The sequence below is a fragment of the Gekko japonicus genome, unplaced genomic scaffold (assembly GCF_001447785.1).
Source record: "Gekko japonicus isolate JY-2015 unplaced genomic scaffold, Gekko_japonicus_V1.1 scaffold1960, whole genome shotgun sequence".
Lineage (NCBI taxonomy): Eukaryota > Metazoa > Chordata > Lepidosauria > Squamata > Gekkonidae > Gekko > Gekko japonicus.
In genome coordinates this window covers 120905-135822 of record NW_015164719.1, presented here as the reverse complement: position 1 = coordinate 135822, position 14918 = coordinate 120905, and positions in this window count along the sequence as shown.

Sequence of the window (14918 nt, the reverse complement as noted above, 5' to 3'; positions counted from 1 at the left end):
TTATTGTTGAAGCTCAGCAAGAAACTAGAATTATGACTGCAAGTATCATTTCAAACGTAACAGTTCAAACATTTAGCAGATTATGACTGGTGGTCATTTAACAAGAAAGGGGTGTGTGTGCCTGGGGCTACCATATACTGACCAATACCCTTGGAGCTGTCACCTGCTTCTGTTCACTCACCCCCAAACCTGGTCCCAACACTTCCCCATAGAAGCCTACCTTGTTCTGTTGGTGTCTTCAACCACAGCAAGCCATGTATGCCCATAGGAAGTCCTGCTGGACATCTGTAGCTTGCCACGCTATGTAAAAGATGCATGGGGAGGAAGGATGGAAGGACTGTTAGGGGCTCTGGCTCCTGGGCTGAGGTAGGCCAGCAAAAAAGAAAACGGCAAGGTCAGCGGGGATGGGGCTGAGAGAGAGGCAATGGTAGAGGCCACCAGACCTCAGACCCAACTCATTGCCTCACTTTGCCTTGCTGTAGTGAGTTGCAGAATCATCAGTGGCTCAGCCCACTTTCTCACATAATCAGATAATCAGGGTAAGATTTTCACATTTCAAGAGCAGGACAAACACCTCTCCCCAGGCTACAAATGCCATTTTTCAACAGCGTGCATGAGAACCATGGTTTAAAAATGCATTGGCATTCCCACAAGTTGCAATCAGGAAGCAGCAGCTGTATCTGGGGCTACTCCTTTCTCTATCAGGTCTGCATTTTCTGGACCAGTCTGCTCCACAGGGACCAGGCCTCCAACCAAAGCAGTGCACATGAACAAATGATACATTTGGCACTGATAAAGGGTTTCTAACCAATCTGAAGCTTCTTCCTTTTTTATACCTTTTTGGGGTTTTACTCCAATTCTAGCAAATGCCAAATTTAAATCAAACAAACAATATGGCTGAAAAATATTTTTCTTCCCGTCTGGAAAATAAGTCAACCTTACCAGACAAGTTTTGAACCGGATCCTGTGCCTTTCTGCTTTCTTTCCATGGGCTTTGAATAATGCTATTAAAAATGCACAGCAGGGAATAAGGAGCACAGCTGCACACAAACAGGACAATAATTTAACATTATTGCTGGGAAAAGAAAGGCCAGGGGACAATCACTTAAGAGAGAGAAATAAAAATTAATGGGTTTTATTTTAAGCCATTAGAACTGATCTGGGAAAAGTCAATTATATCTTTGTTTCCTATGGGAAACCTTTGTGCAGTTAATTTGCATAATGCATTGACATTCCAGTTAAACCTTAATGACAATGATTGTATTTATATATAGGCAGCAATACCATACTCATGCTAACTTTTTAAAAAACTCAGCTTCGCATTTTTCTGTGTTCTGAATGTGATCCACTCACAAAGTCCATAACTTCCTGACTAGTTTGCACAGTTCCATATCCTAAGCTAACTTAAGGCTGAAAAGAATTTTCTTCAAGCATTGCTGGAAAAGAATGAGCCAAGCACCCTGTTTTTTGAAGATCGAGTAGACGCGGGGGAAATTGGGCAAAGCTGCGGGGCAAAATGCGTCTGCACAGCAAATAGTGGGAAATTGACACATACAATCGGGGTAAAGGGAAGAGCGAGGGTGGAGTAGCAGCTTGTGGGAAATTGGTCAAGGTGTTGAGAGCCTACAATTAAGGTTCAAGCTCCCCAGCAAGGCAGTCTGGCTTCCCTCCCCTGCTTTCCACACATACTGCATCCTTCTGCATCTAGAGGCTCCACCCATTCCTGGCTCATTCCATTCCCAGCTAGGGGGTTACAGGAGCCCTTTGGCTGCAATCACATGCACCTTTAGATCTGACATAGGTGTGAATGCCTGACAGATCTAAAGGAAGCGATCAGACAGCAACATCTGGGAAACATCCCGCAGTTGTCGGCAACCCATGCTGTTCCGCTGCAAAAGCAGAGGTAAAAGACACTGGGGAAAGTCCAGCTCTAACGGCTTCCGACAGGCCATGAATGGATTTTCCCCTGTCTGATTGCGCAAGCACACTCTCATGCTGTTGGGATGGTCTGATCATGCCATCCCGGCTCGGTGCCGGGTTTCCCCCCCCCTTGCAGTACGCGCATCATCGCATACTCCATAGGGGCCCTCAGTGGTGTGATTCCTCATTTATGCACATGGGAAACAAACGGCAAAAAACCCGACTCACCTGCAGTTGCGTCTGATCCCACAGTGACAGGCTGCACCCACAACTACAAAGGAAGGTGTGATCCTGCAACTGTGAGTGCGGTCAGATGGCATGCTGAGAGTGGGTTAAACTGCTCTGGTTCTAACTGGATTATATTTGATCTGGATAATCACGATCACACTTACCTCCCTTATCCCGCCTCACTGCGCAGTCACGTCACTCCCCGGTGTCTACACTACCGACGCGCAGGAGTGTGCATCGGCGGGGTTTTTTATTTTTCCTCAGTTTGCGCATGCGCATAGGCGCCCCTCCGTAGAATAGGGGGGAACTATCATGGCACATGCGCAGAACCACCAGGGTGAATCAATCCAACCCCTCCAACAAAAGACTTCCCTTTAAAAGTTTGACCCGAAAATGGCCTCTGTGAGATCCCGAACTCATCTAAACTCTAAAACAAGTGACCGTTTAAATGTTGGTTTTCTAAACACAGTAGCGGAGCTACACCTATGTGCACACCGCCAACGCATTAAAAAATGTTGGGCGAAAAGCAGAAGCCTTGGGCAGCTTTTGAGCAGGGAGGCGGTTTAAAGCAAAAGTGGCTTGACACCGGAGGAGTGATCACACAGGGGGGAAATGTGGCTTTAAACGGGAGAGCTGAGAAAACACCACTTTGGGACCTGGTAACAAAATATTCCTGGTTAAAGCAATTTTGAGCCAGAAACCAACAGCTGGGGATGGGAGGCAGATGTTGACTGCATAAGCGTACATATAAAATCCGTTGCTGAAGCATGACAACACCAGATCAAATGGCGCATCTGAACGCACCCTGTGTGTCAAATTCCTCCAGAGGAAATAGCCTCACTTCCCTCCACTTCAACTGGCTCATGTGACCGCAACCTTTGTGTGAGTTATCATGTCATCCTAGGGTTTACCATTGTCAGGAGAGGGATTATGATGAGGAGTCAGGTGTGTGTCCTGGATTTTAGGAAACTAATTATAGGAATTTGAGGGAGACATTGGGTGGTATCGCATACAGTGAAATGCTTCAAGGGTGGTTTAGGAGGGGTGGGATTTTGTGCAAGATACTGCAGTACAGTCACAATTAATCCTGGAAGGAAAAATAATGGAAGCTATCATAGGAAACCAGATTGGCTTCATAGTGTGGCTTTTTGAGGATCCCCTAAGGTTTAAGAGGGTTAAGTATAGGGAGTAGAAGGAGGAATGTACTGACAGAGGTAAATATAGAAGGGTAGCAAAGATTTGTCAAAAGAGAGTCAGGAAGGCTGAGGCCCAACTTGAGCTTTGGTTGGTGAGAGAGATAAATCGCAATAAGAAGATTTTTAAATATATTAGGAGGAAGAGGAAGAACAAGGAAACAGTGGGTCCATTTAAAGGAGGCAATGGGCAAGTTTTTGGTGTGTTTTTTCATTTTTAAAATGTTTATTAAGAGGAAGTATAACATATCAAGACATATAATAACTGCAAAACAGTATACAAATGTCCTGAGAATCCAAAATTACAAACCAACCAGTTAGTCACCATTACAATTTTTTTTACAACATACATCAACAGTCATAACAAACTAAGTTAGTACTAAATCCGATCACCTATACATAGATGCTGTGTGAGCTATGAATCCCATAGAATTGAGTTAAGTTTAAAAGATAACATCTTCAGGAGTCTGCTGCTCTGATTCACAAGAGGAGTCTCGACAGTAAGGTGGAAGTCAGGTTAAACTCAAAAGTGTAGCCATGTGTGATAACTCGTCCTAGAAGGAAGCACATTATTTTCAGCCATGAAGTCAAGTACAGGGTACCAGGTACGTACAAATTTATCATATGTTTTGCTGGAACTGTTTTGTGCTCGGTCCACAATATTAGAGATCTTATTCATCACAAACTGATCCCAGATCTTGTCATACCAGGATGACAGTGTCGGAGGTGTTGGCGATTTCCCGTTTGCCACAATCGTGAGCCTGGCAGCCACAAGAAGAATGGAGGTAAGGGTCTTTTTGGAGTCGTCCCATGATGAAGAGTCCCAGAGATTAAGCAGTGAGAGTTCTGGCATGACAGGAAGTGTTTGCTGTGTAATGCTGTTGCTGTGTAATGCTGTTAATTTGAGAGATTATTTCCTTCCAGAATTGCTGAATAGTCGGAGACTCCCACCAGCAGTGTATGTATGTTCCAGGAGATCCACAATTTCTCCAGCACAAAGGGTCATTCGATTCAACCTTTTATGTGTAAGATACCATCTGTGCATGATATTGAAGGTGTTCATGCGAATGTTGTAAACACGCGAGGAAAACGCTGGAGAATTCCAGATATCAAGCCAGTGTGACTGCTGCAAATCTGTTTCCAGGTCTGCTTTCCACTTTTCTTGGCAAGGAATGGGTCGGGAACCTTCAGCAGATATTAAAATCTTGTAAACCTTTGAGAGCAAGCCTTTCATAGAAGGGTTGTATGTAGCCAGGAGAGTCTCAAATTCCGTCCTTGGTCTGGTGAATATATCTGAGCTAGCTGATAGTCATGTTCTTAAGCTGTAAATACCAGAATCAGGGGATTGATGTACCTAGAATTTTCTCCAATCCAATTTTGTCTCATATTTTCCCTTGTTTTACTAGATCTGAGAGGTGTGTCAGACCCGTTGCCGTCCAGTCCCGAAAGGCTCCTGTCTTCATTCCAGGTGGGAACCACGGTTGGTTAATGAAAGATGATAATTTAGATTTTTTTGGTAATAACTGGCCTCGTCTCCATTAAAGTTGCTTCTAAAAAGCAATTGTTTCGTGCTGACCTCGGGCGTTGGTTAGCTGTCATCCAAAAGACGTCCTGCAATCTTGCTGGAGAAATATTTGATTGCTCAATTTGCATCCAACCTGTTGGGGTATCATTATTCATCATCCGTATTGCTGTAGCAATTGTCGCCGCCTGATAGTAGACACTCAGAAGTGGTACATCTAAACCTCCCAAGGATGATGGTCTACTTAGCACCCGGCGATTTATTCTAGCCTTCTTGTATGCCCAGAAAAAGTCTGTGAGGACCTTCTGCCACTGAAATAAAGCTGCATCTGGTATCCATATTGGAAGAGCTCTGAAAAGGAAAAGAAATTGTGGGAAAATAAACGTTTTTATTAAATGTAAGCGGTCTGATAAAGTTAAAGTTAAGTTGCTCCAGTACTTCAGTCAGAGTTGAGTGTCCCGATATAAATGATCAAAATTGCAGGACATTAAGTTGTTCAGGTCCAGGGGGATTTGAGCTCTCAGATGTCTCCAGGAGTGTTTTGTCCAGCAGAAAGGAAAATTTGATTTCAGTATTTGTCGAACATGTGCACTTAATGAGATTGGATATAACTCTGATTTTAAAGAGTGAAGTTTGAGGCCAGAGACCAACCCAAACTGTGATAGAGAATCTAAAATCGCTGACAAAGAATTCACTGGGTCTGAGACATATAATGTTAAATCATCCGCATATAAGCTAACTTTGTGTTCCCATTTCCCAATTATAACTCCAGAGAAGTTCTTGTTCTTCCTGAGAACTTCAGCTAGCGGCTCCATGGCAAACGCAAAGAGAAGGGGTGAGAGCGGGCACCCTTGCCTCATACCTCGAGATGGATAAAAAAACTCTGAGTTACACCCGTTGACTCTGACTCTGGATTTAGGTTGTGCGTATATTGATTGTAGAGTCCTCAGGAAGGTGTTGCCAAAACCCATCTTATTCAGTAAGCAGAGTAGATATCGGATTTCCAGCAAGTCAAACGCCTTCTCAAAATCTAGGGCCAGCACTAGAGATTCTTGAGACGTTCGTTTGCCATGAGATATAATGTTAAGGGTGCGGTGGATGTTATCCGTTAGCTGTGTTAGCCGAATTGCTCTTTAGGAGAGACAATTGGAACAGTTTATTAATCGGGATTCAGGTCTATGTCTATGAAGGATGGGCTGTGCCGATACGCTTCAATGAAGAGACAGAGACTGAAGTAAAATTAACTTTAGTTTACTGGAGATTCATTCAAAACACACAATAAACATTCAAACATGCAAGAACTAAGTAAAATAGAAAGATTTGGGACAGCACGGTTGCATTAGCAGGTGATTGTTGGTGGGGAATTATATTTACCTTCGGCGAGGCGCAGCTCCTAAAACTTCCAGTTGGGAGGTGGGTAGGAAGGGAAGAAAATGGTGGAAGCACGTGTAACAGACCAGCTGATAACACGTGTAGTGGTCTTAGTTGCAGACTAAGACAAAGCGAGTTGCGGAGTTGAGACAGGGAGCTGGACAGGAGAGGGTCAGCAGAAGTAAAAAGGTCGTTGGTAAAAGGGAAGGCTGCTGTGGTAGCTCTGTGCGCTATGTTTTAAACTCTCTTTCGAGGGGGCGAGGGGTGGGCCCAAGCGGATTACCAGATGGCCCTGCCCTGGAGGTCAAGGATAGGCTATGGGGTCAATATTCAATCTATTGATTAACTGCTGGGAGGAACCTGGGCGGGGGCAGGAGGTACGTGCTGGAAACCTCGTGTTGTTGACTCATCCCAAGGCTTGTGGAATGGATCCTCTATTGTTGTCTGGCAGAGGGGAACACTGACATAAGCCATTTTAACTGGAGACAAGGTGTCTGGGCTAACTAATGAGTTTCTGTGTTTGCTGTTAACTTCATGTTTACTTTTACATGATGAGATGAAGACTCTGGGGCCCTGCTGGATCGATGTAGATTATCCTTTGCAGCTGACATCGTCTCTGGGTGCCCTCAAGTTGAACTCTTTATTCCATAGTCTCTTTATTAGCCCTTGCATCAAGCTTTATTGTATATATCATAGTCCAATAAGAGTCCCATAAAAACACCTCTCCTAACAGCTGTCTTCCAGGTATAAAACCCATTCGATCATCTGCTACATATTCTGGAATTATATTCTTGAACCTATTAGCCAGTAGAGTTGTAAAGATTTTTACATCATTATTCAGAAGAGCAATTGGTCTGTACGCCTTCGGATCTGTTGCTTTGTTGGGGTCTTTGGGGATGACAACAATATTAGATTCTGTCCAGAAGGGAGGTAATTCCCCTGTTAAGAGAACATTATTACAGACCATTAACAGATGATCCAAAAGTGATGATTGAAATGTTCTGTAAAATTCTGACGGGAGACCATCCGTCCCGGGAGCTTTATTGCGTTTCAGCGCTTTAATCGTATTCTGTATTTCCTCTTTTGTGAAAGGTTTGTCCAAATATGATGAGTGATCCAGAGAAAGTTGTTTGTAGCAATCTGCATTTTCCAGGTATTCTTGAATGGCCTCCAAGGGTGGGTTCTGAGTGCTGTACAACTTTTTGTAGTAAGTAGCAAAGGAGTGAGTGATCTTTGAAGGGAGATATTGTGTATTCCCGTCGGGACTTCAAATAGCCTTTACCTGAGCTGAATTCTTCCTTTCCTTGACCCTCCAAGCCAGAACTTTGATGTTCTTCACCGACTTCTTCCAGAAGCGGTGTTTTAGAAATAAAAGATTCTTCTGTATCTGAGATACTTCAATAGATTCTAAGATCTTCATTTCTGCAAGAATTTGAGTGTAAATTTGTTTATCCCCAGTCTGTTTATGTTCTTTTTCCAGTGTCGCAAGACAGGATAATGCTTCAACTCTGATACAATTCTTTTCTCTTTTCAGGTGTGCCGAGATTGAAATTATTGAGCCTCGCAGAACATTGTATCCCAAATGAGTGGAAGAGGGACAGTATCCAAACTATTCACCTTGAAATATTGTTTAATTTCTCTATCCAATTTTTCTCTGACAGATTGTTGCAATAAAATATTTTTATCCAAAGACCATTGTCTATCTTTTGCTATTGGTGGTAAAAGATCAAGTTGACAATCTAACCACGCATGATCCATAAGATGTCTCTGGCCAATGTTTGCTGAAGAAATCGTAGGGAGAACTGATGTGGAAGTCAGCAAATAATCAATCCCGGTGAACGTGTTGTGTCTAGCAGAATAAAACGTGTAATCGAGTTCTTTCGGGTGAAACGTTTGCCAAATATCCTGAAGTTGGGAAGGAGGATGATCAAATAGAAGAATTTAATTTTGAATAAGTAGGATAAGTCTAAGTAAATTTTGAATAAGTAGGATAAGAATAAGTCTAGGAACCCCTGGTTGCTTTAAATCCATAGAAGTCCTTGGGACCTGATGAATTGCATCCTAGGGTACTGAAGGAGTTGCCAGATGTTATCTCGGAACCTCTCTCTTTAATCTTTGAAAAATCCTGGAGGATGGGGGAGCTACCAGGGGACTGAAAAAAGGCTAATGTTGTGCCTGTTTTTAAGAAAGAGGAAAAAAGTTGATCCATGGAATTATTATTGGCTGGTTAGTTTGACATGGATTCTGGGAAAAGGTTTTACAACAGATTAATAAGAGGTCTCTGTTAACATTTGGAGAGATATGGTGTGATTGCTAAGTCTCAGCACAGCTTTCTAAGTCATGTCAGACCGATCTGATCTCTTTTTTCAATACAGTTACTAGTTCGGTGGATCAGGGGGACGCCGTGGATGTGATTTATTTAGATTTTAGCAAAGCTTTTGACATGGTGACTCATGATGTTCTTGTTGAGAAGTTGGTGAGATATGAACTAGACCCTGTTCCAGTTAGATGGATTAAGGCCTGGCTGGCAGATCATACCAAAAAGGTGATAGTTCGTGTTCTCTGTCATCATGGAAGGAGGTACAGCTATGACAAACTATATAAATAAAAAACCGAACACAGAATTTGAGAATAAGGGGAGAGCTTTTTATAACAATTACAGGTAAACTACATAGATTAGATAAAGCTGTAAGAGGAGATGCAATATTAAGAGAAACTCATTAATAGTCAAAATTATATAATCACATTTCTGTAGTTGTTCTCATCAATTTTTCATAGTTATCTTATCTTATACAAAGTTAAGGGGGACAAGTCTTTCCTTCTCTTTTGTTCCTTGCTTATCTGCCTTCTTACTCGGCCCTATAGAACATGATTTGTGATCAGACTTCGGAAAAGAGCCACTATTATTAAGCAGTGGAAAACACACAAGTCTACCTCCCACTCATACCGTTAATACTTATGTGTGATTCTAGTGAGTCACTAAGCCTGCCAACAACTCCACGGTTCTCCCAAGATAATTTATTGGGGGGAGCAGGTCTCTGGAGAGCAGACATATAAATATTCTTTAAAAATAAATAATTGGACTGCTTAAACCAGCTTCCTGTTAGAAGGGCCAAAAGTTGTGATTTAAAACATCACCCACACAAAATCAGACAGGATTTCTGTTATGATACATATTATGCATGTAGATGGAAGGTGCTAATCAAAGGTAATCAGGAAATTCTTTTTCTTTGGCCCTTCACATTCTTTTCTTATCATATGCCTTCTCCAGATCCACAGCCCTGTCATTTCCTGTTCACTGTATTGTTTACTGTTATACTTAACCGAAATTTCAGGGTTGTCCTGCAAATCTGTGGTATCTAATGCCTGTACAGTTTTCTTTGACAACATGCCAATTTAATTTGTCTAATTGCTTTAAGAACTCTCTGTGTGTGTGTGTTTTTTAAAAAATGCATAGTTAATCCACTGTGTAAAAGATAATAACATAAGAACTTAAGTACAGCCTGCTGGATCAGACCAATGGTCCATCTCATCCAGCCCAACAATTGCACTGGAGGCAAATAGGGCATAGAAGTTAAGGCCCTTCTCTGCTCTTGCCTCCCAACACTAATATTCAAAGATTTGCTGTCTCTGGATATGGATGGAGTCACCATAATTAGTAGCCATTGATGGACCTCTTCCCCATGAACCTGTCTAATCTCCTTTTAATGCTATCTTGTGGCCATCCCTACCTCCAGTGGCAGTGAATTCTACACTTTAATTAGTCATTGAGTAAAGAAGTTTTCATTTTGTCTGTTCTGAACCTATTTCCCAGCAATTTAATTGGAAGTTCTAGAAGGGAGAAAAAGCTCCCTCTTGTTGCTTTCTCCATCCTACATATAATTTTACAAACTTCTATCTTATTTCAGCCATCTTTTTCTAGACTGAAAAATCCCAGATTCTCCACCCTTTCTTTATAGGAAAGGTGCTCCAGCCCCTAATCATCTCCCCCCCCCAGTACTTTTTCCAGTTCTGCAATGTCCTTCTGGGGGTACGGCAACCAGAACTGCACAGAGTTTTCCAAATGGGGATGCACCATAGCTTTAGACAATGGCATTATAATATTGGCTGTTTTATTTTCGGTTGCTTCCCCAGTAATTCCTGTGATGGAGTTTGCCTTTTGTGGTTTAATTCTAAACACTGCAACTTTTTACTATTACAATAGCACCCTCTAGAGTAATTTATTGAGACCAAGCACCCTCCTTGCTGCTTACAAAATTAGCAGCCACTGAAGCACTGCATTTTTGAAGACAAAAACTTGGGGGGAGGGTTATGTACACAAAGAAGTAAGTGTAAGAAGTGTGTAGTGACCAGTGTTCCCTCTAAGCTGAGTTAGTGTGAGCTAGCTCACAGTTTTTTAGCCTCTGGCTCACAGATGTTTCTCTTGGCTCAGGAAGGAGGGCTCCAGAACACACTAATTTATGCAGTAGCCAAATCACCTGCTCACAACTTTAATGCCAGTAGCTCACAAAGTAGAATTTTTGCTCACAGGACTCTACAGCTTAGCGGGAACATTGGTAGTGACACACAGGTCTGATTGCAACCCCAGTATCAAGTCTTGGATTTCGTTGTTTTTAGAGTAAGTCAGGCATATTGTTATTGTTCCACATGTTAATTTACACTTGTGTATGCCACCAAATGAGAAGGAGCACTCACTGGAGAAGACCCTGATGCTGGGAAAGACTGAAGGTGAAAGAAGACGGGGACGGCAAAGGATGAGATGGTTAGACAGTGTCATCGATGCAACGAACATGAAATTGAGCAAACTTCAGAGGACGGCGGAAGACAGAAAGGCCTGGCGTGATCTGGTCCATGGGGTCGCGAAGAGTCGGACTCGACTGTGCGACTGAACAACAAATGCACTCAGTGGAACAACCTCCATGGAATGTAAGACACATAATGAATTGCTGGCCCCAATAAGTTTCATCACAAGAAGCAGTACATGTGCTGTTATACAGTGTTGCCTTTTGATGCATAAAAGTGAATTTCTATTAACCATTAACACAAAATGAAGATTGTGTTCTACCAGTTGTCAGCTTCAAAATTTTCAATTACTGTATTTTCAAGGTTATCGGTCACCACTTGTTTCCAGACTGTTATTCCAAAGGTGATCCTTTATGTCTTGGTGCTGCTGAACTGTTCCCCAAAGGAGGTAATTAGCAACTACTGCAACAGAACCTTACTAGCCAGTTCTTAAAAGCCCCTCAACTAGTTATTTTAAACTGGTTGTTAGTTTCCTTCTCAACACATGGTCACCCAAGGAGCTTCCATGGCAGAGTGGGGATTTGAACCTGGGTGCCCCAGATCCTAGCCTGAAACTCTAACCACTACACTACACTGGCTTTTGCTTGGGGGTTTATAGCTCATACATGTGATAGCAAGTTGCGCGGTAGCTGCTGCTGGGCCAAGCCCCAATGAATCCTCTCTCAAAGGCCCAAACAGCCCTGGAAAGTCCTCACCCTGCCTTTAAGTGACAGAAATCAAGGCTTGACTGCTGGCAATGCACTTGTTGGTGCCTAGCAATAGCCACTAACAGCATACATTTCTGAAAGTTTCAGGCATTGCTTACGTCATTTGGGGGAAGGGTGTTAATCCCCCAATTTTTTAAAAAGAAAAATCAGTTTTTTCTGCAAACCTGGGAGGTTTTTTGGGTTTGTAGAAAGATTTGTTTTGTGTTTTCATGGCTCCATCCTCTAGATTTCCACAGATGGGGCCATGCTGAGAATCAGATATTCTAATGATACATACTTCAAATGTCAAGCTACAGGCTACTTTCAACCCAGCTCAAGGCTGACAACTGGCAGGAAATTCACCGGGGGGCCTCATCAGGAACATAATGATGTCATCAGCAATGTGGTGATGTCACTTTCAGTGTGACAAGAAATGATGCCATCACATCATCTAGTATTTGGCCAACTCTATGATTTAACTACAGAGTTTTAACTGAATTCTAGAGCATCACCAGTTTTGTGCTGATGTAACTTCTGGTCATGTCAGAAGTGATGTCTGCATGTCGAGACACTGGCCATTGCTCCTCCATCTTTCTCCCACCTCGGCATGGCCAGTTCAAGTCAAAAATGTCACAGAGGGGAAGAAGGCTTCAACTTTCCCCCTTCCTTCCCTTTGTGATGCAGACCCAATTAGGCCCATGCATTGCTGCAATTTAAAGAAAAATTACACTGGAATCTCCATTTGTGGAACTCCCAGTGCCATATTACCCCCCCCCCCCAAGTATTTAGACTCCTTGTAGGGATTCTTCTTTTCGTTCTCCCAGGCAACAGTAATCTATGCAATGTAGACTTAACTAACAGGGCCATCCTAAGCAGAGTTAGCCTTTCTAATGCCATTGAAGTCTGCTTAGGATCCAACTGTTACTCGCCTACAGAATTGCTTCTATCCTACGGTCCTTTTCCAGGAGGGGTTGAGGGCAATGCTGCATGGATTTCACCTTCCGGCTACAGACCTCTGTATTGCTCCTGTGTTGTTCATTAGGGTCCCTTGATCCTGCTGGAAGAATTCCAGGGGCTTCAGTGGGCTGCAAGAAGAAGCAGAATTGGGAAAATCCTACATCCTGAACTCCATTCCACTCGCAAAGCTAGGAGGATTCATGCTATGATTTCTCTGCCTCCTCCTCCTGTGTTCAGAGTGGTATATAACAAGAAATCCAAAAGAGTCCATAAAATAACATGCTTTGCAATCGCCCCTCAACATTTTAGCCTGTATCTGTTACCTTTACACAGTGGGCACAGGTATTCCTTGGGTCCTACTCATCCTTACACCACGCAAGCAGCTTGGTGCTGTCTCTTTCAGGTCCCTCATACTATCAGGGCTCTTTATATGATATATGGCTGCTATGAAACAGGAGGAAAGCTCACACGATTACTACCACAGGGCAAGATTAATATCACAGGAAAAGTTTCTCAGCTGGTCATTTAAAGGCTAGGACTGCACTGCACTGGCACACCTTATTCTTCCGCTCCCCCCTCTTTATTTCCATGTTTTCATTTATGCGTTTGGGAGGAGCCCCTCCCCCGCTCGCTTTTCGTCGCTCATTAAGGGGGGCAGCTTTCTTTTTAAATCTTCATGGTCGCTTCAACCTGACTCAGTTTGTTGCCGGCCAACCGGCCACGCTCGGCATCAGTTTTTCTCGTCCTATCGTCCGACACTTGTCCCGGTCAGCGACTCTATGTCCATGTGGACACTCAGCAGCAGGACCTTCAGGGTGGAGGAGCACCTCAATTCTCTGGCATCACACCAGTGAAGAGGTCGCCTCTCAAAAGCACCCTGGCTAGGAGCGTAGGAGGGGTGACCCGTCGCACCCCCTCCTACACGCTGGTGTGCAGATTGCATCCCCGGGACGTCTGGAAGATGCGTCTACCTGCGTGTCACCATAAACTGGAAGTTCCAATGAGCCTGCATTCTTGAACAGAGAAGCAGGCAGCAAGAAGAAAAAAATAGCAGCAAGGGAGCACGAAATATGTCCCTTTCTTCCAGTCCTGTTTTCAAGACTGCAACTTCCTCCAGCTCATTTTGGCTTAATGAGCAGTAAGAGAAACTGTGTGTCACATGTCGTCTCATCCTATATCTGCCTACTTAGAGGTTTTCTTCTTCGGTATATGTTCACCATGCGCTGATCACGATCAAGACCTTGGCAGAGCTGTTTCCTGTGGGTTTAAAAACCCCACATTCCTAGACAATATGTAGGGAAAACATAGACTGGATTTGACTGAGGGATAGGCCAAAAATGAAAATTCATAATCACTGGGGTGGATCCCACCCACTATCCACCCACTCCACTGAGCAATGTTTGAAGCCTTTCTTAAGCCTAAGGAGTCTTCTTCCAAATTATGTGGCTCTTCCACTGGAGGAAGGAATTCGGAGCAATCATCATCCTTAAACTATTGTTATGTATGCAGGCCACCACGAGGGGCCCGCAGGAAGGAGAGGAGCTTGGCTCCACAGGACAATAGGGACCTCGGATCCTAGTTCCCCCCCCTAGCCGACCAATAGGCTTATTGGCAGGAAATTCAAACCCTCCAATGGAGGTGGGAGGTACTGGGCCGAGTGTGTATATAGTTGGCCTTGCAGGGCCGTTGTGCGTCTTTATGTTAAGTACAATAAACGTGTGCAACTGCATGTCGTCGTCTGGGTCTTCCATGCGGCGAACCCAGTACTTTTCAACTATTATCCAGATTTAATCAGAAGGACTGTGTTCTATTTCAGTGCTTTTGAGCCTCATCCTGTCCCTTATAATGAAGCTGTTTTGGCCTCCAGCATTCAATACGTGCCAACAGTGGTTGGCGGCCCGAACTGCTACTCAGCATCTGTCTGCAAATCAGAAGGAGAAGCCCGCGTCCCGCCCACACCACCACTGCCCGCGAAAATTTGCCTCAGAACTCACCAGAGGAGAGAGACCGCCATTTGTCTTTGGAGGAGAGAGGATGCCATAGAGGAGAACATAAGAACATAATAAGAACATAAGAGATGCCAATGTTGGATCAGGCCAAAGGCCCATCCAGTCCAGACCGCTCTGCAGTTTCATGGAGTGCCCACGAGTTCTTGTATTGTGAGAAAGGGAGAAAAGTACCTCTTTCTTTACCTGCTCTTTCCCATGCATAATCTTATAAACCTCGATCATGTCACCC